The sequence below is a fragment of the Hyalella azteca genome, unplaced genomic scaffold (assembly GCF_000764305.2).
Source record: "Hyalella azteca isolate HAZT.00-mixed unplaced genomic scaffold, Hazt_2.0.2 contig4192, whole genome shotgun sequence".
Lineage (NCBI taxonomy): Eukaryota > Metazoa > Arthropoda > Malacostraca > Amphipoda > Hyalellidae > Hyalella > Hyalella azteca.
The window spans coordinates 196,094-221,273 of record NW_025934415.1 but is presented as its reverse complement, the minus strand read 5'-3'; positions in this window follow the sequence as shown (position 1 = coordinate 221,273).

Sequence of the window (25,180 nt, the reverse complement as noted above, 5' to 3'; positions counted from 1 at the left end):
ATGAAAATAAAGAGTCAGTGAGCGTTTTCCGAAGCCGACTAGACACCTTTGCAGCCTCGCCGTGTTTCATGCCACTTTTAATTTGCAAATGGCTTAATAATTTGATCTTTCAGTCCAGCAAAGCTATCATGACTGTTCGCCCCGAATTTTCCAGTTTTTTTTTTTTTTGTGTATCAAATTTTCAGAGAACAAGGCCTTGGATTCCCTCGAATTGGACTGGACTCTCTTGCCTTTTAAATGTTCAAGAAAACCTGCCACCTACAGTTAGACGATCAATTGTATGATTGTATCACTGCGGTCATGAAGCTTTTGTTGTGATCTTTGAAAACCAGCTGTCATGTTCCCTGTGTTTTTATTACAGCGTTTCTTCAGCCACAGAATTTAATTTACCACAACTTGACTTTTTTCTTTTATCCTATGTGTACTCAAAATTAATCTGTTTCACAGATTAATTTTATATGGCGTATAATTAATGCCCGATTTTCTCTTGGATTGTGTCGCTATAATCCTGATGTTCAGCAATTGCTGGATTGCGTTTAAGGCGCGAGTTTTTTTAGTTTTCTACACTGTCGACTTAGTGTATGCAGCATCCGATCAATGTTGTGACGGACGTAGCAAGTTACTTTCGGAGGCCGCTAATGAGTTTGCCTTCGATCTACGCGCTAATAGGCTTGCTCTCGCCGCCCCTTCCAATCTCCTGGTGCTGCTGGTAAAGGAAACTAGCGTGTCGCCTGTCCGGCCTTTGCATAGCACGTGCATTTGACGGCTCTACTTTGACGCACTTGGAAGGACGGACTGCGGAATTTGATCGCCTGTGCGCCTTTTCCTTTGTTAACATGTGCAGCCTGAACAATTATATGAACACTTACCGAGCCTGCGCGTTCAAGTTTGTGGTGCTGTTTGGAGTAATATTTAACGAACGTCTGGATGATTTTATCTTCAGCGGTTGATATTGAATGCTTGACGTGAAGACGTCTTGTGCTACCGAAAAAAATTGTCACAAGGTTCTCTATTTAATCGACGGGCAATCTGACACTATATCGAATGTTTTATATTCGGACAAAACCTGGGCGCTCAATTGTCAGGCATTTTTCGTTAGATTTTGACAGCGTACGATTTTCTTGAGCTAGCGTATTATGCATATTCTAGATCATGCTTGAGTGACTCTAGAATATGTTTCTGGTTGCACCCATTTCTATTATGGCTACAGGATGATTGGAACAATTGTATTTTGATGCGTTTATTTTGATCCAGGGCTTTACTTCAGGCGTACATTCCAGAAAACAAAGTTACTCCCTCCGTGTTGGACGTGATGAACGCCCAGAAGTTGGGGCTGTAAACGCATGATGTCCCCGAGTCGTGATCGAGGCCTTCCTTACCACGGCGACGTCTCTACAGCTGTCCCTGCTCGTAAATTTTGCGAGGCCTTTCCGGCAGTGGGACGAACGCCCCACAAATGACGCTTGTGTGAGTCAATCCATGACGAAGCCGCCATTCTCCTTGTGGTTGAACTTCCGTCTCTCGTATTTGCCTGGGGACTCCTGGGCTGGTTTTAGAGTCATTGACTGCTGACCAAGCATTCCACAACTACGTAGTGACGCCTAGGGAACCGTGCCAAGACGGCCACCGATGCCTTCTCAGGCGTCGCCTCCCTAGTCCCAGAATCGACAAATTCGCTTATTTTCTCTGCATAACTTTTTTGTCAGGTTAAGTGAAATGCTGCTGGTGATGCATTATTATCAATGCAGACCCATGGCAGTCAGTGAATGAATAATGAACTATTCGAAGCGGCTTTTATACGCTACCTCTATCTGCCAAGAAAGTGTACCGTAAGCACGACGTTTCCAATTACTACCTTGGCACCTCGAGGTCTCATGGAACTCTCCAATTTTCCGTTGGGTTGGTTTTATTGGCGGTTTTCTGGTTCGTTACTCGGAGGGTTGCGTTCGTCGCAGAATGGTCGCCGAGGTCGACATGGGCATCTCGTGCGCTCTTCGAATTTAGTTCTATGCGGAGTTCTATTAAATTCAATAAATTTAATTTTTATTTTCAAATTAATGCCCAATTGATGCCTCTCTGTCGACTGTTCTAATGAGCGTTACTATAATTTAATCGTTCAGTTGAATACCCAAGATTATCACCAAGCCTCAGATTCAGCAAGTGAATTACGAAGTATGTATAGTTTCAGCACGATGTCAATGAAATCTTTCTTAGTGTTGTTAATGTTAATGAAATATTTAAGCTTCAGTTTTGTATCTATATATTATCTGATCACTTATTTCTGGGCACGTATATAGTCAAATTCGGCTATGAACTGCTTTCAGTCCTTTAAAGCCTATACCTTAAATAATTCATTTGTTGAAAAAAGTGTCCAACGTTTGTTTCAGGGCTTCTTTAGTGCCTCATCGCCGACACTTCAAGCGCTTTCGTCTTCTCGCCATTCATGCAACGACGATCAACTTGAAACTTTTACAACTTTGGTGTCTCAGGATGAAGTTTTTAAACGTAACTTGCCATAAAATGTCCGGCCTCACCCAAGTTTCTAATAGTTACTTCTGGAAAAATAGAAGCACCTGAGTTAAAGAACGAAAAAAACGCTTCTAAGAAATTATTTGACTTTGCCTGACTTTAATGTAGTCTTCTAAGGAGCAAGTTCATATCATAACATTTTCTTCTGAAGTTTATTTTAACGGGTCGCTTTTCTCTCGTATATTTCTTCAGTTTTTAATAAATCAGGATACGGTACACTCGGGTACACTCGTCACACTCATTTGATTGTGCAACCTAATTTTTTTCTTTAAAAAGGGACTTTAAGGTTCCATTTCCAGCAAACTGGGAACATTCAAGTCTCATTTTAAATTTCATACATTTTTCTTGATTTGTATCCTAGAGAGAATGAGGCGAGTCTTGCATGGGGTAATATTTGCTATGTATTCATGCCAACGCCATAGATGCTATTAAAATTCTCAATCTTCCCGCTGTGTTTGTGGTTTGATTACATAAATAAGAGCCCTTCCATTATTGTCAACCGCAGTGGCAACTTCTCCGTCGGAAGTAAAATCCGTGCGCGCGTTTCCGCTGCGTAATTTTGCGCGAGCTCAAACTTAGATAAGAAAAGTCGGATCTACTCGTTGTTTCTCGTTCCCTAACTTGGCTGCTTCGGTGTAGCGAAATTCTCGTCGAATTAAACTACGTTCGTATTGATACGGCTGCGGCACAAACTTGAATTGCGCTATCCAACAGAAAACTCTGCTACAATCGCGCGGCTTACTGTTTTTTTATGTCTCGACTCCCTAAATTATACGACATGAAAAACGGCTGAAAATCTCTAATTTATTTTGTTCCGACGAAGTGGGACTGTTTTACTTAAATTTTTGATGCGTAAGAAATTTTATGCATAGAACACAGCTTGCAACTTAATATTAAAAAATCTTACTAATGACATATATAAAATTAATATAATTTAGTGAGTGCAAAAAGAGATTTAGGTGCACAAATCGTCGCCTTTGCGTTGTCAAAATGACTGTAGAATCTGCTTCTTTATGGAGAGTTGGATTCTCAACGTGTAGTATAATTTATGCGGTGAAATGTCAAACCCTGTGCACCTGGAAAAAAGTTCTCGTACCTAAGGAATCAATTTCTATTTCATCCTCAAATGTTTATTGTCGCTAAACAATTTCATGCCTTATAAATGATACATTCAGCGAGCAAATTAAAAAATGGGCAGTGTGTCTTTGAAGAAATAATTCTCCTTGAAAGTATCTGAATTTCTTTAACTGCACATACAATCTAGGACCAGTCTTCGTAGTGAGAGGAAAAACGTCATTATGTACATAATCGACAACAGGCGATGAAAAAAAAATTTCACCAGGTAGAACTTGATGAACAAGGTTGTGAAACTGACATGTCGATATCTTTGCAAAAAATTTTGATAAGAAGTCGACAAGATACTTTTTGTATTTTAATGTTTACCATTAATGAATAGCAGAAATGCGTGTATGGACTATGAGCTGTATAGTCTCAATAGTACTGAACTTGCACTCCGGTCTGTATCTGAAATCAGACCACTAAATTCATGGAAGTTGAGGTGTAATGGCTAAAGCATTTTTCTCAATTGAGAGAAACTTTAGAATTGCTTCCAGAAGTAGTCGCTTGCATGGTGTCGAACAGAGCCCCAATGAAAACTATTTATACTTCATTCAAAACGCCTCGAAGTTAGAATTAACGTCCGACCAAATATATCACTTTAATTCTCGATTGTTATATCATGTAACACTTTCGAATGTTGCCCGTATAATTCTCAAGTTAACGATCTAATTGTGGGTATCACTTAACACTTCATAACTAAAAATAGCCTAAATGGAAACCTTTTGAATAGCCGCTACCTCGAAGCACTGACCGATTTGTCGCCCTCTGGAAGTTATGTAACTCAAGCAGACAGATGTTGTGACTGGTACAAAACTTTTTCGGTGCGGTTTCAGTGTGAAGATTTCTTAAGTGAATTGTCCTAATAAAGTTAATAGATAATAAGTTACTTGATATACTCATCCCTCAAGATATTGAATAATTTTCACTAGACGGTTTAATAATTAAATTGTCTTACATTTATAAGGTTCAAACTAGTGCGCTGACAGGTCACTTCATTGTTAGAACAGAAAACTTACAGCTTCGTTATCGGAAGCTGCGAGTGTCTGCAGGAATCGAGTTATCTGGCGTTCAATATTGACGGCCGTTGCACACTGCTTCGCTCCTCGTCTTTATTGATTTGAGGCTTAAACGAGAGTCTCCCGTAGCTCGATATCGAATCCCGCTTCCGCGCTGTCTGCCAAAGTCCCTTCTTGGCCTCCTTATATTAATGTGCTGAATGGCGCCAGCTCCCGCTTTTATTCTATTTAAATGCCTGTGACGCGGGCAACTCCACTCATTTTTATTGGATTAGATTACGCAGCGCGTATATCAATTAATCAACAATACCACTTGCATAAATTTTCATGTGTTTCGCTATTTCTCCGTTTTTCGCACATTTTTCTGTTTACCTCATAGTTCATTAATTTATTTTTCTAGCTTTATTGAAATCGTCTTTAAAAAGTTATTAGGGTTTAAGATTTTTTCAACTCCTTTGATCCAAATGCTTCTCGTATAATATAACCTAAAAATAGAGATAGACGTTGAGCTCAATATTAAATGTACTAGACATGATTTACTGCCGTGTTATTAGTTAATAAAGATGCAAGGTTTACTAAATTCAAAGCATAATTTCTTTCGTCGAAATGAATGCTTTATATATTTATACTGAAAATTAATACAACAGCGAGTTTCTCGAATAATTGTAGATAGTCTGTGTGTTTCTCGCAACGCGTCACACAGCATGTGCGTTTGACAGAAGTTGGTGCATTTAGCTTATGTTACTTTGAATGTTTCGTTAATAGCTCGTATGAAATGCTGTTTTTTTACTAGATAATACTGCTCGTTCTGGTATATAGGATGCCAATCCTTATGCTGCCATGCAACCGTGACGTTGCCATTCTATGATCATTTCAGAACTCACAGGCGAACAGGTGTTGTAGGGCAGGTTATTCTGTATGGGAGGCATATACCTCAATGTGGATAACTGTTGTAGCGGTACATGTTGCTGAGCTTTGCTTGTACTTTCCTTGGTTCGATGTCGGTCATTTCACGCTTTGCTACGCTAATTTGCTCAGCTCATAAAAGCCTCGCCAAAACTCCCCGTGATATTTTTAATGAAATCGTTGAAGCTTATGAAGTCAGAGCATCTTAGGTTTGTGCTTGGTTTCTGCTTTCACGTCATAGCAACGATGCCAAGAACTAAATCGTGTGCATCTTTCGCGTCTCTCCCAAATATTTGTCGTTTTTTGCTTACAACTGTCGTTTTGCTTGCAAATTGTAAAAAACAATAGAATTAGTTTAGGGCCTTCAAGCTCGTTTGGCTTACGTAGAACTTCAATACTGGCCTTGAAGCAATAAAGTTCACAATGTGATAATTACGATTTGTGATGATGCACGGTATATCTTACCATCCCTCCTCCCACCACGCTGTATGAAAAAAGGCTCTTCATCAACATTCTGTTTATAAACCATCTATTCCTAACAGCTACTGAAGACGCTGCAAATGATGAAATGATGTGTACCAGAAATGGACATTTGTGCATTTTGTCGCATCTTCATGGTCACATACAAGTTAGAATCTTGCTGAATTTTATCCGAAGATGAATAAAATGGCATTGCATGACTGGTACATAGCTTTCTTTCGTGTCTACTTGATAAATTTGTGATATGACGAAGACGCTCATCTTATTGAACATACAAGGTGAGCTTATCTGTGCGATTCACAGCTCCAATAAACGGAATTTACTGAAAATTTCCTAAAGAAATTTATCGTCATGCTAGCAGAAGTTCAAGAATACTTATGAAGTGAATTGAAAGACCGTAAATAAACCTGGGTTATAAATGAGCCGCATGCAGATATCCTGTTTGTGAGGAATGAAGAAATAATAAGTGTACACATGCTCAATCAGCTCATCGATGAATATGGGTCTCGTTTACGACCTAATTGAATTTTATTTTTCAATTCTGGCAGAGAATTTTACACGTTCGAAGTACATTGAAAAATATCTAAGTAAATTTATGTGTCCCTAAATACCTCTTATATATATTATTGAGCTTCGCGGCTTTTCAGATACTGTCGCTATTTTCTGAATTTTATTTCAACCTTTGATCATTTATCAGATTTTTTCTCACAATTTTTTTTAATTGTTATCCGCATTTTTGCGTTCGTTGCTATTCAAATATCTTACTCTAACTTGTCAGAACTTCTTTCTAGTTTCATCTGGATGCTCAATTAATTATTAATTCATGTCACGATTTAACTCTGCAACAGCATCATGAAAAGGACGCATTTATCCCCATGAACACGTCCGAATGGGTCGTCGGTAGGAGTATTAATCATGCAAAGAACCTTTGGCAAAAAATGTTATTACCAGAGGAAAATCAAAATTATCTCTAGTGTGTAACACCGAAGCCGGCGTGACTAGTTTTATAACTACCTGGCGGAACTCTTCTCAAGCTGCGCGGCTTCTTTGTATACGTGCTTTATTCATTAACTGGTTAGCGAACATAAATTGTTTTAGCTTAAAAAGTTCATGTATCACTGTGTCGTTTTAATTGACCGTGTTTATCACGCTGTCACTTCTTCTGAAGACCGCTCGACGTGAATTTATTATTTATATCCATGAATGCCAACCTCGATGTAAATCGTGCACTTGCTTATTCACAGTTTTTTTGATGTGTTAGTGAATAAGTTCTCTTCAACTGCCACTTGGACAGGTTCGCGATCAGCGGGATTTTGTGAATGCTCATCGAAAAGAAAGTTGCCTTTAATTTTTTTAATATGATTTCTCTGATGTGTTTGGCAATTTGTTGCGCGCCTATCTTGAAATTACTTGAATTCAATTAGCATTGGAAGTTGAATTATTCAATTAATTAAATAATGTTGAATTGTTTAATTAAATTAGTTCATTGGGAGTTGAATTCAATGAACTCACGTTTCTAGTTCATTGAATTTGTATAATAAAATTAATTTGCACATTTTGGATTTCGCATTGCAGTTCATGCGTATATACGTAATTTGACGAATAATTTTGTTCGCTCTCACATGATAAGCGTATACCACAACGGCGTAACACTCGTGTTGAAAAAACAGTGCAGGAGGATGCAGGTATAGAATATTTCTTTGATTGCGTTCCGTGTTCAGTAACAATGTGGGCTCGTGATTCGCAATATTCTGGCCACTCTATTTTGTATTGCTGAGAGACAGGAAACTTTTGGGGCACGGTTGCAGACCGCGCTATGGTTCATTGTTTCAATGACGTCGCGGCGCTTATTGCTCTATTGCGCCACTGCGCATCGGCGGTATTACTGGCTTCGATATCGTTACGTTTACGACAGTTTAAGTGAGTGACTGAAATAAACTTAATTCAGAGGGGATACTGACAAGCGACCTGGTCTTCTATGCGACTAGAATAGGATTCTTTTCCTGTCTCCCTGGCTGTTGTAGACTTTCTCTGTTAATTCTCAATCTCGAAGAATCATTTCGATTAGCAGCAAATATTCTTGTTTCATCGACGATTCTTCAGATTTGTGTTTATTTTTTTCATATAAGTCTCTGACAAAGTCGTCGCCAAATTGGTGAGGACGTATTCCTTTATTCTAAAATTTAAAATCGAGCCTTTTTATAACGCAAGAGGTAGCTATTTATTGAATGAGCATACAAAGGAAATTGTCATATCGTGCTCCACGCATGGTTTACAAGCTTGCCTGATGTATGAAGGAGCGTGTGCCTTACTAAAAATGAGCAAGTACCTCGAGTGCATCAATGCACACACAGTCAAAAGAATATTTTTTATTTTGCGAAAAATTCTCACTATCTTTTGATTCAAAAGGAAGTGATCACAAACTATTTAAATACGGCTCACAATTCCCATATCCGGTCTGTATATGAGGCTATAAGTATCTTGTATTTGCACGAGGACATATTTTTGTACCCACACGTACCAAAATATGATGCCTACATTTGTTGAGGTGGCGTTAGTGGCACACTTAGCTGCAGACCTGCACCTTCCCTTGTGCTTGGTCGTAGCATTTCTTGGCTCGTGATGCGACTTACTGTCACTGCTATATTAATTAGAGCTCCACGACGCATGACTCACACCTACACCCTACCTGCTTGCCTTTTGCTTCGACGTTAAGTTGCCGTTTGCGCTTGCATAAACAGACTACCGGTCACGAATCAATAATTTTAAGTATCCTATAGCTTATAAAGTTTCCTTGATTAACAATTTTATACAAAGCTACACTATCGTAGGTTCTTAATAACATCGTAGCCTTTATCAAAAATACACTTGAAAGTCTGCCGCGGTCAATTGGACTGTGATTTATTACGGCAACGTTCATCTCCCGAAAGAAGCACTCTACCTATACCTGGTGCCATAGAAATTTTAATCCGTAGATCAAATTGCTAACACAGTTGATTTGTATGAAATTATGATTTACTATGAAGCGTTCGTGTAGTGGGAAGCCTACGGGTCCTCAAGTTCTATTTATCGATAATATTTTAAAAAGAATATCTTTTTCTTTGGTCGATAATGTTTCCTCTTCAATAAAAATTTGGTGTCATGCATTCGTCGAAGGTTGAGTCTTGTAGATCATTTAGCCACAGGTTAATCGTGTTAATAGATTAATTTGAGCTCCGCATCATTTTTCTCATTTAATACGTAATTCAAATGCAATTGTGTGTGTAATAAAGAAACAAATTCCAATAACGCTGCGTGAAAAATATGAGTGAGCCAGAATATTCATTCTAATTTTATCCAGACGACAACATTCGGTATTTCTACCTACTGACATTTAGTTCTAAATTTTTTTTCCTTTTAAACGAAGCCTCACATGATATGTTATTAGTTTTTCTGAACGAGTCATAGGAGTTCACCTGTACATCTCGTCACTTATGAGTGATGAGGTGAAATAAAGGCGCCAGCGACCGGTATAGCAACGAGCTGAATTAGCGACCCATCTGTTCTGCAGAGGCCGCGCATAAAAACACGACATATTTGAGGAGCCAAATTGGTCACATGAGAGAAGCGTAGAGGCTGCTTTTTGTCCGGACATGTCACACTCGCTACTATAAATGACGGCCCGCGGCACCTGCAATAACGCTGCGCTTGGCTTTACACTCCTTGGACGTCAGACGTTATGTTTTTAATGTTGCTGACGTTCATGAATGATTTTACAGGATCCACCAGGTAAATAACGTTGAAATAACGTTAAAACAACGTGAATTCAACGAAACAACGTTTAATTCTACATAGATACAACGTCAGATGTCTGGTGGGGTACTTAACGATGATGATGGACTTTTTATGTAATGAAAGTAGAGCGGTTAAGGGTGAAGCTTACGACGAACCACCTAAGTATCGAGGTAAAATTTTCAAGAAATTAGAATTGTTATGTGGATATCAATAATAAATTACTGATATTGTACAGTTGCAGCAATGAAAAATAAGGAAATTTTTGATGCATGATCTAATAGTTGCTCATTTTTAGCTGAGTAATGGAAAATTTTCATCTGTTTTGTGCGTTTTTTGAATTGGAGATTTTTTAATGCCTTCAGTTTCATTTGATTCTATTGTGAATATAATTATTATATACATTATATAAGCGTTTCTAATATATAAATAAAGCATGTCACGCATTTAAGTTGATACCACGTGGGTACCATACCATCACCAATATCAAATGATCAAAGCAATTAAAATCGATCTGAATGATCAATAGCTGCACCGGCTTTATATCTGGCCCCTGGCAGTAGCATACTGACCTCATTGGTCAGACTTGCTTTCATGAGTGGATCAATTCAATCAGCGGTTCAACAATAAATAATAAAAATTATTTTCATAATTATAAAAAATAATAAAATTTTTAATGTAATAAAATGAAATAAAAATTACAATTAAAATTTTTAATTGATGAATTGAAGTTTATATAGTCTAAAACTAGGAACGATGATATTAGAATGAAGGAAAGCCATTGGCTTTGAGTGACGAATTTTAAGGAAGGATAAAAATCACGTTTTTACTTCCGATTGATTTAGTCATACGTTTTTTAGCCTCATGACTAGTCTATTAGCCTCATGACTTAGCCTCATGACAAACTGCCTTACAGTTTATGAGACTTCTACTTGTTGGCATATATCATTCTAAGCGTTGATTACTAATTAACAAACTATAACTTAAAATAGGGGCGTAATTTTTATGGTACAAGGCTGTGACATAGATTTAAATTCACGAAGAATATATTCGGCTTGGAAAATATGTTTACCTACATATGAAAAACTATAAGTTTAATGCTAGTATCGATTGAGCAGCAGGTAGTAGGTATTGCATTTACTTGCGACCCGCTGCTACGTGAGAATAACGTCTCATTTGACAGGCATAGCTCGAGCTCATGTGTGGGGCTTCGCAAGACGTAAAGGGCTTCTTGGGTTCCTGGAAAAACTGGCTCTAACATTTTCCTGAGTTGTTTGTCCCGTGTTTGCTTTTATTGAGTGCCGGTCGTGCTGTTTTACATTCAAGGCTTCGCTGAACTTTTCTTGTTCGTCAATGTCCTTATAACGGAAACGTGAGCGAGGTTTGGATATTTGTAATTGCACGTGCATTTATTAATTTCAAAGATTTTAGTTTTTATAAGAATAATGTTGAAGTGTATTCACTTCAGTTTGTTTTAGAATGATTATTCGAAATTATTTTTGCAGTCGTTTCCCGATAATATGTTTGCATTATTTGGAATTGGAGTTAATTTCGTGTGGCCGTTCCGTAAAATTTTCTTTGGATAATTTGTTTTCTTCTGCTTGAGTTTGTTTAGTTACCTAAGTAATGAGATTGGTTCACTGGAGCCTCCAGACGACCTGCATGCAATGCTTCGCGCTTTGGCTTATCCAAGCTTCGTGACTGCGCGTCATCTGCTGGCTACGCTCATACTAACCTCAGGCTCGCTAACGTCTCACTTCGGTGCTCCTTTTTCGGACGAAGGACGGCGCAGCGGCTGGCGTATTGCTCTGTCTGGCGATGCTTGGCCTATGTAAAGACGAAACAAATGTCTGTTGAATGGCTATTTTGTATTATTGAAATAAATTTAATTGTTGTAATCATGTTCCTGTGTTGAACATTAACTGAGATGCAAATGTGGGGATACGGTGTTTTGACCGAAACGTCGCGTAACCTAATATTGTCCTGTTCAGAGAGTATTTGTTCTCAGTAAACTTTTTGAGTACGTAGTTGAAATATTTGTTTGACGCATAATAATTTGTTTCCGCATAAGAATCTGACGCTAAAACCAGTTTGTTTTCTAATTACTTGATCGCAACTGGAGTCAGTTTTATGAGTGTGCGGGCCGTCTAAATCGTACCCCTGGATGGCCCTGCGTTGCAGGGTGCAGCTTTGTCAGGACTCCACAGCCACACCCTCTTTTTACAGGGCCGCTGGCCCCGCTTATCTTCAGCAATGAGCTTCCCGCGCTGAAATATCGCCTTTATGGCTCCCTTGCGTATCTCTGCTGCCATCCAATCCATGCTTCGCAATTACCTTCAAACTTGCAACGTATCGTTCGTAGAGTCTACGCCTACTCCTCCTAAAGCCCTGCACGAAAAATCTGGCATCCGACTGCATTGTGCAGCGTTTTGTTTGTTCTTGTTGATGCTGCTTGCAAATGCCGCCTAAACGTAACTCGAACTACTGGCAAACATTGTTAATAAACATTGCTTTGTCTTCCTTCGTTTTATATTCATATGTTCCAAAAAACCAAATGAAGAGTTTACCACTAACCCATGAATTCGCGGAATATTTAATGATATCGACGGAAAGACTCGTATGAAGGAATAAAATCTAGAAGTCGCTTAAATCTGTTTCCTGTTGCTTGTCAAGGCTCACATTTTGCGGAAGCTGTAGGCGTTTGATCAGGAATCCGCTAGCGGATTTTACTGCAAATTTCATTTAACTTTCGCTGCTAGATTGTTGTAATATACACTTCATTCCGAGCCGATTTGGACACATTTTATCGTGTCTCTGAGGGGTCTTATAAATCGACGAGATATCGAATGGAAGCTTTCACGCAGCCCTCCTCATGCATCGATTTCCTCAACACTGCACTCATGTTCTGACGGGTGGCTCGTAGTTTTTTTTCCTCAGAGCGCAACGTTGGCCGGAGCTCCGTTCCAATGCCCTACTAATTTCCTCCGGACATTAATCGCTCATTTGGCGGCTTTCTGCCCTCCCTCCGTTTTGCAATTAATCCCCAGGTTTATTTCTTCATCCCTTGAGGCTGGTATGGATTTGGACGAGATTTCTGAACTTTTTTTTTTGTACACGCCCCTCGTTACTGAAGACTGCAGCGAAACACGCGCGATCTCTGTCATCCTCTTCTCCAACTTTCGTTTGCTTGGTTTAAGTTTCAACTCTGCTTCTGTCGGTTTATGGTATAATGCAGACAGCGTAGTGCTGCCGGTTGATTTTGAAGCTGGGAAATTACAGCGTTAAAATGCAATATAACGATTCGCAATTTTTGTAGTTTAATTTTTTAATAATGTTGAAATTGAAAAAATCTATTCAGACTTGAAGACATAATTGATCAATAACTTGTCGGGAAAATTTTTATGTATAGATGAATTTGGCCAAGTACTGCCCGACTGCCCATCCAATTCTGATTTATTAAGTCGCAGGAAAGTAAGTATATTTCACAGCCTGGTCGTACAAAGCATGCATTGAAGGGACTATTCTATAACGGCAAGCTGCTTGCCATAAGAACAGCCACACGCAAAATTGCCACGGTCACCACCCCGTGATCCGATATTGAGGAGACCTCGGCCTATGGCAGTGGCGGCACCCTTCGCCGGATATTGGCTCGTATCATTACCGCGAGTTATGCTAATGGCGGACACCTCACCGATACCGGCTTCGACTATCACGGAAATTAGCGCTGCTCTCCGTGTTGCCGTCATTGCTTCCAATTTGTTGACATTTGTGTCCGTACACAAGGAAGCGACGTCCATATGCGAACGCTGGCATGGCGCACGAATGCAAATTGTTTGTATCGCGTGTATTTTCTTAATTTGGAAACTGTAATGTATCATGTTGTGCTAAATTGATCAACCGATGATCATCCCATTAATGCGTATGACGTCAATTATTTACAATATGATGTTTTCTGTATTTTGACGTGTTAATAAAGATGTTTTGATACTCCAATCTGAGTAATGAAAATAAGAATATTGTGTTCCTACCGTTTCATTTTCTTTTATCTTACAAGGAACAATGATAGTTTATCAAGCTTACACACTCACATCAATACTTTTTCAATTTAAATATGTGGCTTTAGCAAGGTTTACCTCGGTAAATATGTTATATTCTCTATAAGTATTTTTCAACAGCTAGTTTTTCGTTATTCTTCGTTCCGATTTATAGGGTGAAGGAGGTGTCGTAAGTTCATGTGGTGCAGCTGTATTTGTCCGTCAGTATTATTAAATCATGCCATCAAAAATGTTCGTAAAGCTCTTGCCATACGATTAGGTTTCTGATTTACTGTGGCCAATTGATGCAGAAGAATTTATGTCGTGCGCGTGTATGGCTTAAATGTTGCATCGATTGATGGCCATTATTCTGAAGTGTTGTGTTGGAATAGCGAAGCAAGTGTGTGGGAGAAAAATCTTGGAAGTCACTATGATGACAATACAATTTTGCTCTATCGTCTCTACGAATTTATCCACGCTACATTTTTACAAGCGACTCCCTGCTCCCCTACGTTTTCAAGCCTTGAATTCTGGTATGTTTGGTGCCATCTCTTATTTTTGTCCCTCTCGATAAATTGTTTTAACACCAAACTATTTCTTTTTAGTTGCTTTATTCTCTCGCTCGCATGTTTTTGGAGTTGTGTGCTTCGGTTTTTATCTCTTTCATACTGCGCGTTTGTCGGCGAGAGAAAAACTCGGTCCGATATTGATGATAAAACCGCGTTCCCGACAGTTCCACGAACGTCGCTCTTGCGCCAGGCTGCGCAATGCGCCGACATTCTCATGCATGCTTAACGAACGACCGCGTGCATCTTTGAGTAGCGTTCTCGTTTCCTTTGAGGATTTCATACAAAATTCCTATATGTTTCTGATTTAAAAATTGTAGATTAGTCACCTTTCTAAAGTTTTAGCTTTTGGTTAGCATTTTTTCATCGCTGTGTATGTTTTTCTGTTGCATACTAGAAGTTGATATGCTTTATGGAAGAACAATGTTCTCTGTCTATCAGAGTCGAAACCGGGTTCGATTTTTATCTATCACAAGTGATAAAAAGATTTCTATTCAATTTACATTTCATTCGTGTATTTCTGTGAACCTAATTTATGAATAGTATTTTCGTGACGAGATGTTATCTGTTTTCAAAGTTCTGGGTTGAAATTTCGGCTAATTTTTCCCAACTTCGTTTAAATAAGAGAATATTGTGTTAGAAATTTACTACTGTTTCCATTCTTTGCTACTTTTTATACTGGTGAACTCTCGCGAGTTTCGATCTGGTGCCGCGAATTTCCCTTGCAATTACCGTTCATTGAGTGACACATCTCTGCATGAAAGCCTGCCATCTCTGTGAGGCTTTCATGAGCCTCAACGGCTCTGCTAACGGAATTGTTTCGCAATTTTTCGGAAAACGTACATTAAAAAAAATTTTAACCAAATGAGACTGTCCATTCTAGAAAACAAAGGCTACTCATGTTTTTTTTTGCCTAAAAATTATGCTTTCAGAAAAGGTATCGGTCTCGTTTGCGGGCAGGGAACTGAACATCTTGCGAAAGACGAATCGAAATTTGAGCGTTCGCGTATTCTTCGTTGATGTTCTACCAATCAGAACGTTTCTCACTACCCTCACAAAAGTGTAACAAGGCAAGATTTTTTCTGCGTTTTGAAGCTTGATTGCCCAGTTTTATCTGAAGTAGAAGTCGTCAGAGTTTTATATTTTATGTTTATTCTCAATTCAAAACAACAAGATAGTTATTTCTCAGTAGACGTTGACTATGTGTCATACTGACAGCCAAAATGAGCAAATCTGTTGCATTTTTTCCTACTGAGTTCAACTACACACTACTTGAAGTGCACGCAAATTTCTTTTCATAAAAGAACGAAATTTTATGAGATTTTACAGATCATCTTGAAAATTGTATTTCCATAATCCCTTTAATTTTTGAAGAAGATGCGCCGACATTCTCATTTACATTAGTCTTAGTTAAATCTTGCATTCCCGTTCCGTAGACTTGTACCGTCAAAAGTAAGAAAGTTAGTTTCAAGGTTTCATTCTCATCCGAAGTCCTCAAAAATTCTAGGCAAATGTATAGTCAAAACGGATTGGAATAGAAAAAATGGATTGATGATGTATCAAATAACTATATATTATTTAATTGATGATATTTATAAAATGCAATGATCCGAATATATTGAGGATCTCATGTATTCACCCTTAGAGATTAAGTCGTTATGTTCGAAGAATCCTAGCTCTGGCCGATATACTCGAAATTGAAACAATGGCGTAAAAAATCACTTTGAAACATTCCTTATTTTCATTGCGGACGATATACCATCATATCTTTTCCATAGAAAATGTGCGTCGTTTGTAGAGATAACCTCGAAAGCTATCAACATCACTAACATTCAGCGCCACAAATAGTGATGCAATTTTCCACTCAGTTTCAATTCACAGAGAGACGATTAGAAGTTAACTCTAAATTCTTCATTTGAATTGCGCGCAGGATGGAACGCATGCATTATGCAAGCCGGACGGTGTCACTGTTAATGTGACCTGCGTTAACGGACACAGCGAGGTCACGGCATCTGCCATGTCGCCGGCTCGTGGAGGAAGTGTTAAGTCTTCAGGGCGTGCTTTAATTAGTGAACAGATTAACGGAACTCTGCGACGGACCGCTGCTCCATCATCGATTCTTGCCGCGTTGCTGAAAGACGAGTTGTGCGTGATCGTGTGCGATATTGGTGCGAAATGTGAATTTGAAGAAGCTATCTAATGTTGGTACGTAATCAATAAGTGATAATAGAGACAACATGCCGAATTTTAATATTTGTGGAGGGTTAAAAAGTAATTTTGAGAAAAGTTTATTGAAAGTGTACTGCTCGATGATTGCTGTACAACGATTCTTTTGGAAATTACAGGCCCCTGAAAAAAGCGGTGTAGCAAGAAGTTTATTCTTCCCTACAAGATTTTATGTATTTGTCATAAGTTTGCTTACATTGTGCTACAGAAAGAATTTAGAAGCAAAGAAAGTTCCAAGCAAACTCACAATATCTTCATTGAATCAATTTTAGTAATGAATGGCGAAGTTGAAATTTTAAAACTTTAATCAATTTTAAATTTTTTAACTAATTTTTGCTTCCATATTTTCGGTAATATGAATGTGCTTTCTAATCTTTGCTTTCATAATTGCTCTTAAAGAGGCAATAAATTTTTGCCTGCGTAAATCCGTAATTTTGTTCGTTTATTATTAGTCGTTGGTATTTCGCCGATATAAAGCAAAACAAATCTCTGTTGCTGCAGCAGCGGCCGCTCGTATTTGCGAAGCTCAGTAATGCTGCGCTCCACACACAGGCGCTCCCTCGCTCTCTGTTTGCGCGCCTGCTTGTTTTGCTCGCCGTTTGATCTGCTTGCAATTTTCACCGTGCATGGTATTCCTTTTCTGAGTTTTTCAGCCGCTGCCATCGATCCTTGAACTGTTGATAATGATTTTGATTTTTCTTCCTTTCCCGAGCGTGATTTGATTCATGATGAAAATTATGATCTGCTTTCATGCAAGTTTTTCCATTTGCTGCGCGTTTTGACTTTCGGTTTCAAAAGCTGGGCTGATCTGAAGAGCGAAATCTACATTTTGATTTCTCCAGCCTTTGCTTATATATGTGGTCTGTGTAATGCGTTGTAATTTTTGATAAGTTAGCAGAAAATGGACGTTAATCCGAAAACTAACCTAACCCAGGAATGATGGCTATCCTGCCGAAGGACAATCGAACGTTATATATTAAAGGTGCATGCCAATAAACAGATATTCCATTTCGACTTTAATTCATCGCCGTATTCATCAGAACGGATACGACGAGGACGTTTCAGCCGAATTCTGCCCTAGAAATTACTCATCATGTGTATTGCAGTACCTGGTCTTGGATGTCGAACACATGTTACAGAGCTCCGGACGTTTTTCCATTGTTGGTGTACTTCCCACCAGTCGTTCTCTTGGTCTCGACAGGAGTGTGATGTTGAAATAGGGTCTGTTGAAGTGAAAGTTTCTACAACATAAATGAGTTACCAACTGTATCTAGAATCATAGTTATATATTTTTATTGTAGCCATATTTGTATCTATAATAACTATATCTATGCAAACTTCTGGAAATACATGCGCTCTAAGGCTCTATACCATGCCAAACTCGGCGTATTTATTTGAAGGCAAATACTGTCGTGTACTTCTTAGTCACCTCTACGCGCAGAAATAAATTACTGTTCTGGTTATGTGCTTCTTGTTGACAGAATTTATTTCTGCTCGGGCTGATGGAGACTTGTGCTGTTAGCTAGGCCATTAATTAGTGTCGCTGAAATGTCACTTGAATTAGTTAGGCCGTGCCAAGTGTCATGTGATTTCATTTATCTCTAATCGTGAAGAGAGAGTCGACCTAAATATCTGAGTTACTTTTGAGAGAAATACACCCAAGTTTTTTTCTTTCTTCTATGCTAAATTGGCCGGCTTAAAGGGCAGAACGAACTAGCGCTTTGAGAAAAAGCCGAAAAAAATCACTGCATGGTAACAGCTTGAACTACGAAAGTGGACCGAAATATCGTTAAATCATGAAATTTGTTAGTTTATCATCGTAGCCGATGTTCGTCCGTTGGATAATTATCGTCGGTATTCTCGAACTTTACCGTTTGGGTGTATCATCGAAAATTAGTTGAAGTTACAATTGCATGTAATTGCACCAAGTTAAAATTGCATGTAATAACACCAAGTTAAAATTGCATGTAATGCACATGATAAACGAAGTGATCAAAGATCAACTTCAGCAGGGCATGTTTTTACCAATCTGATCTCGTCGAGCCCAGTTGCATATAGTGTTGAAATCTCTAAATGACGTAGTGGCCAGCGTAGAGTTGAATTTTAATTGCGAGAGTTCTAAAATAATTTAAGGATATATTTTTGTTTAGAACCAGATGGTGTTTCATGAAGATATTCAGCTTCTAGTCAGGACATCTATATATAGAAAGGAAAGATACTCTAGCTGGTTCTACGGCTCCCGAAAGATCACAATCTGTGGTTCAAACGATCGCAGTGGACAGTTTTTGTGAGGGATTTGTTGTGCGTTGGACGGCGAAGTCTGTTGGTGAGGAGCGCTATCCTCCTTACGAGGCGAGACGGAGGCTAAGTCGCTGCCATGATCCGGCTGACCGCAACTTAGCGGCGTCTTTTGCTGCAATCTTTTCATGATTGGGTCTTCGTGATATCTTTTGTGGCTTTCCTTGGTGTTTCTGTGTTTGGCCAGTTGGTCAGAGATCGCACTGGTCAGAGATCTTTGGAAACTTGTATCGCCTACATTCGCTGTTTTTTGACACTACTTCGGTTTATCACAGTCAAAGTTAATTTCCGAGGTCGCATTGAAAACATTGCGCTATGTTTAATTTTTGTTAAACTGCTCGTGATTCTTAAAGTCGACATATTACTTTTGCCTACGGGTACTTGCATGCTTTTTTTGTCTGAATTGTGTCGTGTAAATCCTTTTTATTCAATATTGCAGTTAGTGGGTCGCCAGTGTGCTATACTTGATCGATTGATATGGAGTGAAATGTTTCATTTGGACGCGTAATTCAACTACTAGTTATTCATACTCGAACTTGCTTCTTTAACCTTTGTCTAAATCTCTTGAACTTGATAGTTATGGTGAGGTCAAATGTATTATAACTGCTGAGTAATTTTGTGCAAATTCAGACATTAATATAATTTTCTCTTCTGCCACAGGTAAGCGTTCGTACATGGACACTACGGAGATTTCGCTTGAACTGTGAGTTTTTGTGCAGTCAGTTTTAAGTTTAAGCTAGAGACACCGATGACCTTCAGACCATCAAAGACAGGCTCTACATTCCATCAATATTGCATCCAACAACAATTGCAATGAAATCGCTTATTATTTCTCAAATAACAAACCTCAACCTAAACCGCATTTTCGAGCCACTTTCATCATTCTATTTCCGTCGGTTTCGCGCGCTATATTTAAAATGAGTGCTAGTGAGTATTTTAGTCATCTGCTAATAGAAAGTAAGTATATACCTCTAATTATATTTATGTTTATCTGTTGGTAATTATACCACTTCCTGTTTACTGCTTTTTACATTTATTTTACCAACTTGAATTTAACTTTAGCTTTAACTATATTTTGCCTTAAATTAACTTCTCCGCTCTTTTCTTCCGAGCAAATCTAACTCGCTGGTGTTGACGAATCGCGTATAAAAATCTACTCTGTGTTATCATAAAATACTTCCTTAAATTTGGTGCGTTTGACTCGCTTTCCTTAAAAAATTATTTGCCGAAAATTTTGCTTGGTACGCGGATCCCGAACGCACTTTTATTCGGTGACGGTCCAAGAGAAAGATCGCTCGACACTTGTCGTTTGAGTTTTAAGTAAAAGTGGCAGTTTTATTTAGTTCTTGGGCAATTTTGGTGAGCGTTTGAACATTTGGGCGGACGCTGCGGCGGCTGGCGCTGTGCGTGCCTGGCATAAACATGCGATGCGAGTCGTGCAAGGCCTTGAGCCACACTCCGCTCCCTCGTCTCTTTTGCTTCTTCAGAAATACCAGCGACGATTTCCTGAGCTGCCTGCTCCCCTGCCTACCGCGGCTTCTAATGAACTCAACTCGACCATCAAGTTTAACGCGGAATATTAACACGAACTTCGCTGCTGCATTGGGACGCTCGTGATGTGGCAGCTAGGTGCGAGCACAATTTCTTAAAATATGACTCTTATAGTTCGTGCTGCTTGCGCTGGAAATTTTACATGCTGATGCATGTCTATGAATTACAGCACATTCCTTGTCTATAGCAGTGATTTTTGTCTTATTTTGCTAGTGATACTCGCATTAGTCTGTGTCTCTCAATAAGATTTTCCTTTTTGAGTTTTTAGATATAATCACACTTAATTATCTCGTATATTTCTCACTCTTTATTGTTAATTTTAATTTCCAACTGTATTTTAGTATCTTGAAAAATGTCTCGGACGCTGTTTCTAGTGTACCTAATGATTATCTTCGTGTTTTTCGTTTTATCTTAGAATTTTTTGTGGCGAACTGAAAATTTCAAGTAGCTTTGCTGCATTCGCTCTGTTACAACACGCGTCCGTAATGCTGTAACTTGAAAATTTGTGTTAGAAATATAATATTTGGTGGAGCAGCGCACGCAGACCGCGTTTGGCGGGCACTTCATCACAGCGTTGAAGGAGTTTCCAAAACAAACCGTACATCTTTTCTGAGTTTCTGCTTCTGCCTCGCGAGGATGTCAGCCTCACCGACCTCTTCCCTGCGCCCCGATGCTCTCTGGCTCTGAAATGTAGTAGAGGACTTGAGTGGATTTTGGTCCATTAGAGCCACGCTTCTGGAGGCCTTCGATAGCCCCGAGCTGGCATGACTGCCTGCATCTGCTGTACTTGCTGAGTGCACCTGCTGCACTTGCTGAGTGCACCTACTGCACTTACTGAGTGCACCTGCTGCACTTACTGAGTGCACCTGCTGCACTTCTTGATTGCACCTGTTGCACTTACTGAGTGCACCTGCTGCACTTACTGAGTGCTAATTCTCGAAATTGTGACCTGATTTGGGTCCTATGGTATTATGTGTGGGCCTTAATTCAATACAAAATAAAATGAATTTATTCATGTTGTTGCTTTGGCGACTCTCGAAACAAAGTACTTCTCCGCACACAAAATCACGAAATCAGTCTTAACGATATCAAATATAACTTAAATTGCTGCTGCTAAATAACTTGCCATCTAACTTATCATTAAGCCAATTCACCGATAATGCTTCATTGCACTTTGATTACTAATGTTTGAGAAAATGTTAGTGTTCGAATTTCAGCTAATAAAATGTCATCTCGTTCCACAAAGTAGACCTTTCCGCATATTGTCTGGTAGCAATAAAAAAACACAAAAGCATTTATTAAAGTTTTATTTTGTCATTAAAGCAGCATTTTGAAAGCTTAAAAATTATCATTTTACCAATTTTTTATTCAAATCTTTCCTTACTGCTTCTTTTGAATTCTATTTTTAGATATTTTGACGTCGAAGGTCACCTCAGTTTAAAAGGTTTGTTCGTTTTCTTGCTACGGCTGATTTTTTTTGCTTACTCGCTCTCTTTCGGGCCAAATTGTATTAAGGACCATCCTTGCCTTGCACTGAAACTCTACAGCCCTCTCGGCACAGAATCCTCTCTAGCCAACCTCCTAAAAAGCGCGCCTCCGCAATCCGGAACCCCATTTCTAAATTCTGCACGCAGTGCTACGCAGAGAGTACGCTGCTATTTCATTTTCAAGCTCAGCACTGCGAACTTCCTACTCGAGACGTTTCCTATTTCGGCTATCACATTTCCAAAATTAGGAAAAAGTTGAATAGAAATTTTATGTAAATGAGTTCGAACAATGCTTTCTCGTTTGAGCATTACTTTAGTTTGCAAATTAGCATTTTAATTCGTGTTTATAGGATTCGAGATAACGGGATGTGGAATATCGAGATTATGGATGACGCGTTTTCCAAATTTGATGTAGTATGTATCCAGAATAAGTACGCTAATTATGCATAGTTATTCTCGCATTTCGCAATTCTAAAAATTTCTGGAATTCTGGTGCGACGCTGAACTGTTGCCACCGATTGGATGAATTAGAAGCTCTCGCGTCCTATCCTTTAGGCAGTTCACTTGCAAAGATCGGTGCTTCAATCTTGGCATTGCTGTATTATATGCGAAAGTTGAAGCAATTATGAAGTTGATGATGAAACTTTTCTAGTGAGGCGTGCATCACGGCTTCATGGCTAAGAAAGATTTTTAAACATCTGTGCTCGTGTAGGATACTCGCCATCGATGCACAGCGCAGTATAGTTGCTCAACTTAGATGCTCGTAATGGGAACTTCGGAACGTATTCTAAACATCCTAAGAATCGATACTTCAATCGGTGTTCATGATGGAGTCTGCCGTGTTCCTCGGCATTGTACATTTAATTTTAATATGTATGATTGTGGGGTAATGCATGTGTTTCGCAGTGACTGCTACACTGTAAATACATATTGTCACCAAAATTCAATTTGATTATTTCTCGGCCTCAGGCGAAGGTTTGTTTAAAGATTTTTAGTAACTTGAAAAGAAATCCTGCAATATCTTTTAGTGTGAACGTCCGAGCCCTTGATGACTATAAAAGTTTTGATGCTACACTTCTCACCGCCGAGTTTGTGATTCAAAGAAGCTTTGAAACGCCGAGCTTTGAGGCAGCTGAAGAAGCGGCTCGTTTTAGCGTAGCGCCTGAGCAGCTGAGTAATTAAGACATTGCCTTGTAATCATCGGCTAACAGTTGGCGGGGCGGCTTTTGTAGTCATAAAGCTCTCTACGTGCCTAAAATATTCCTAATTGCCGTCTCTGTTTATTATGCCGAGCCAGCGGCACGGCCATGCGTTTAGATTACGACGCTCTCAAAATTACCACCGTATGAATTGTAGTCTCCAGCCGCTCCGCCTGCCAGCCTGCTGGCCTATCTCAGGCCGCTCCAATTTGCTGCTGAATGCCAGGGACTTCAACCCCTCCAGAACCCCCAGTTACTCCAACCGTACTGGCTTCACCTCTGCATCTCCCTCGGCTCGAGATTTCGCCTCGGATTTGTTTGTTCGGAATGTTTGTGGTGTTGCGTCGAGTGCGCACTTTTTAAGAAGCGTTTTGAACTGAGCTCGCTCTTCGGTAGCTCAAAATGCCAGTCGATGGCTCAGTTGCTTGGTTTGTATTTCTAGAGTTGCGATTCGTCAAGAACTGAGCTATTAAGTGCCGCTTCTAAGGCGGATGCTGCTTGTCAAAAGCGTTATAAGATTTTTAGACGAAATTTGTTGAGAGTTACTCGTTTTCAAACGACCTTTGTCGTTAGATGTCTTACTTATATTATGAAATCTACCTTAAATTTTTATACTTGGTCAAAAATTCACTGTAATGAAAAAATATTCTGATGTATGATGCTGAAAGTGCTCTTCATTTGAAGGTACTATCAGCGCAGTCGCTTATTTACAATAGGCTATTTTCAAACTGACTTTATAATAGGCTAATCACGAACGGTGAATTTATAGATTTTCTCTCACAGGTCGCGTCATAAATATTTTAGGAACATTTTTTTATCGCTCATCAATATTGTGTAAAGCGGTTTAATTAAGACACGGCCTCGTGACGCGAGCTTAATATGCTACGTGTTTACGTGTTAGTTAGCATCACGCATTGGACTGAGCCTCTTCATCCGTGGAACATGTCTGCATGTGTGTGCTGCGTCCCCTCTGCTAATCACATAATTAATCTCGCGGACTGTGTTCATATCTCTCTAATTAACATAATTGAGACACATACACTATTCCGCTCCCGCGCTCACTCTCCATCGAGTTATTGTACAGACTACGCCTGACTCGTGCAAACACCTCAAAATTGAGACCCCTCAGGGGGGAGTTCTGACGTAGTCTGTGCTCGTCAGAATTCCTACGAGATTTCGCGCTGCTGGTTGATTGTTCCTGAGTGCCCCACAGCTGGACTCTCAGTGTCTGACTGTGGGCTTCAGTTCTGGGGTTAAGTTTTTATGTAGGTAGGATTCCTTAAATTAAGGTATTATGTAGGTAGGATACCTTAAATTGAGTTATTGTGTAGGTAGGATTCCTTACATTAAGTTATTATGTAGGTAGGATTCCTTACATTAAGTTATTATGTAGGTAGGATTCCTTACATTAAGTTATTATGTAGGTAGGATTTCTTACATTTGCCTTCTCTGTCTCTCTCGTGCGGGCGGCCGACGTCCCGTGTAAGCGACCTCTTGTTCGAGTGTTTTAGTTTCTGTTGCTTTTCACCTGTCCCTCCTTGTCACTTCGTCTCTTTGAGATGCTAACGCTGCTTCTTTCGGGTTAGCTTCAGCGAGCTGGATAATTGAAACATTCCGCCCCTTGTGGGTGATGAACGATTTTTGATTTAAGAAACTTTCAATAATTGGCCCCTTCCACCTCGTTCGTGATGTTCATCTAGATTTTCGGAGCGAGATAACTAAATAGCTGAAGCGCTAGTACATATTTGGCAAATATAGTAACTAACTCAAAATTTCGATTTATTTTTTCGGCTCGCGCTGATCCTTGACAGTCTATTGAATTTACTTGTTCACTTTGATCAAACTGACAGTAACAGTCTCTTCCTTATTGAACTACCGACCATGGAATGGGTTTCATTTGTAAAATCAAGATTTTACACTAATCTGAGGCAAAGGGCAAAATGAGAACTGTCAATTAATTTTTCGTACATCATGACTTATCAATCCTGTGAATTTTTT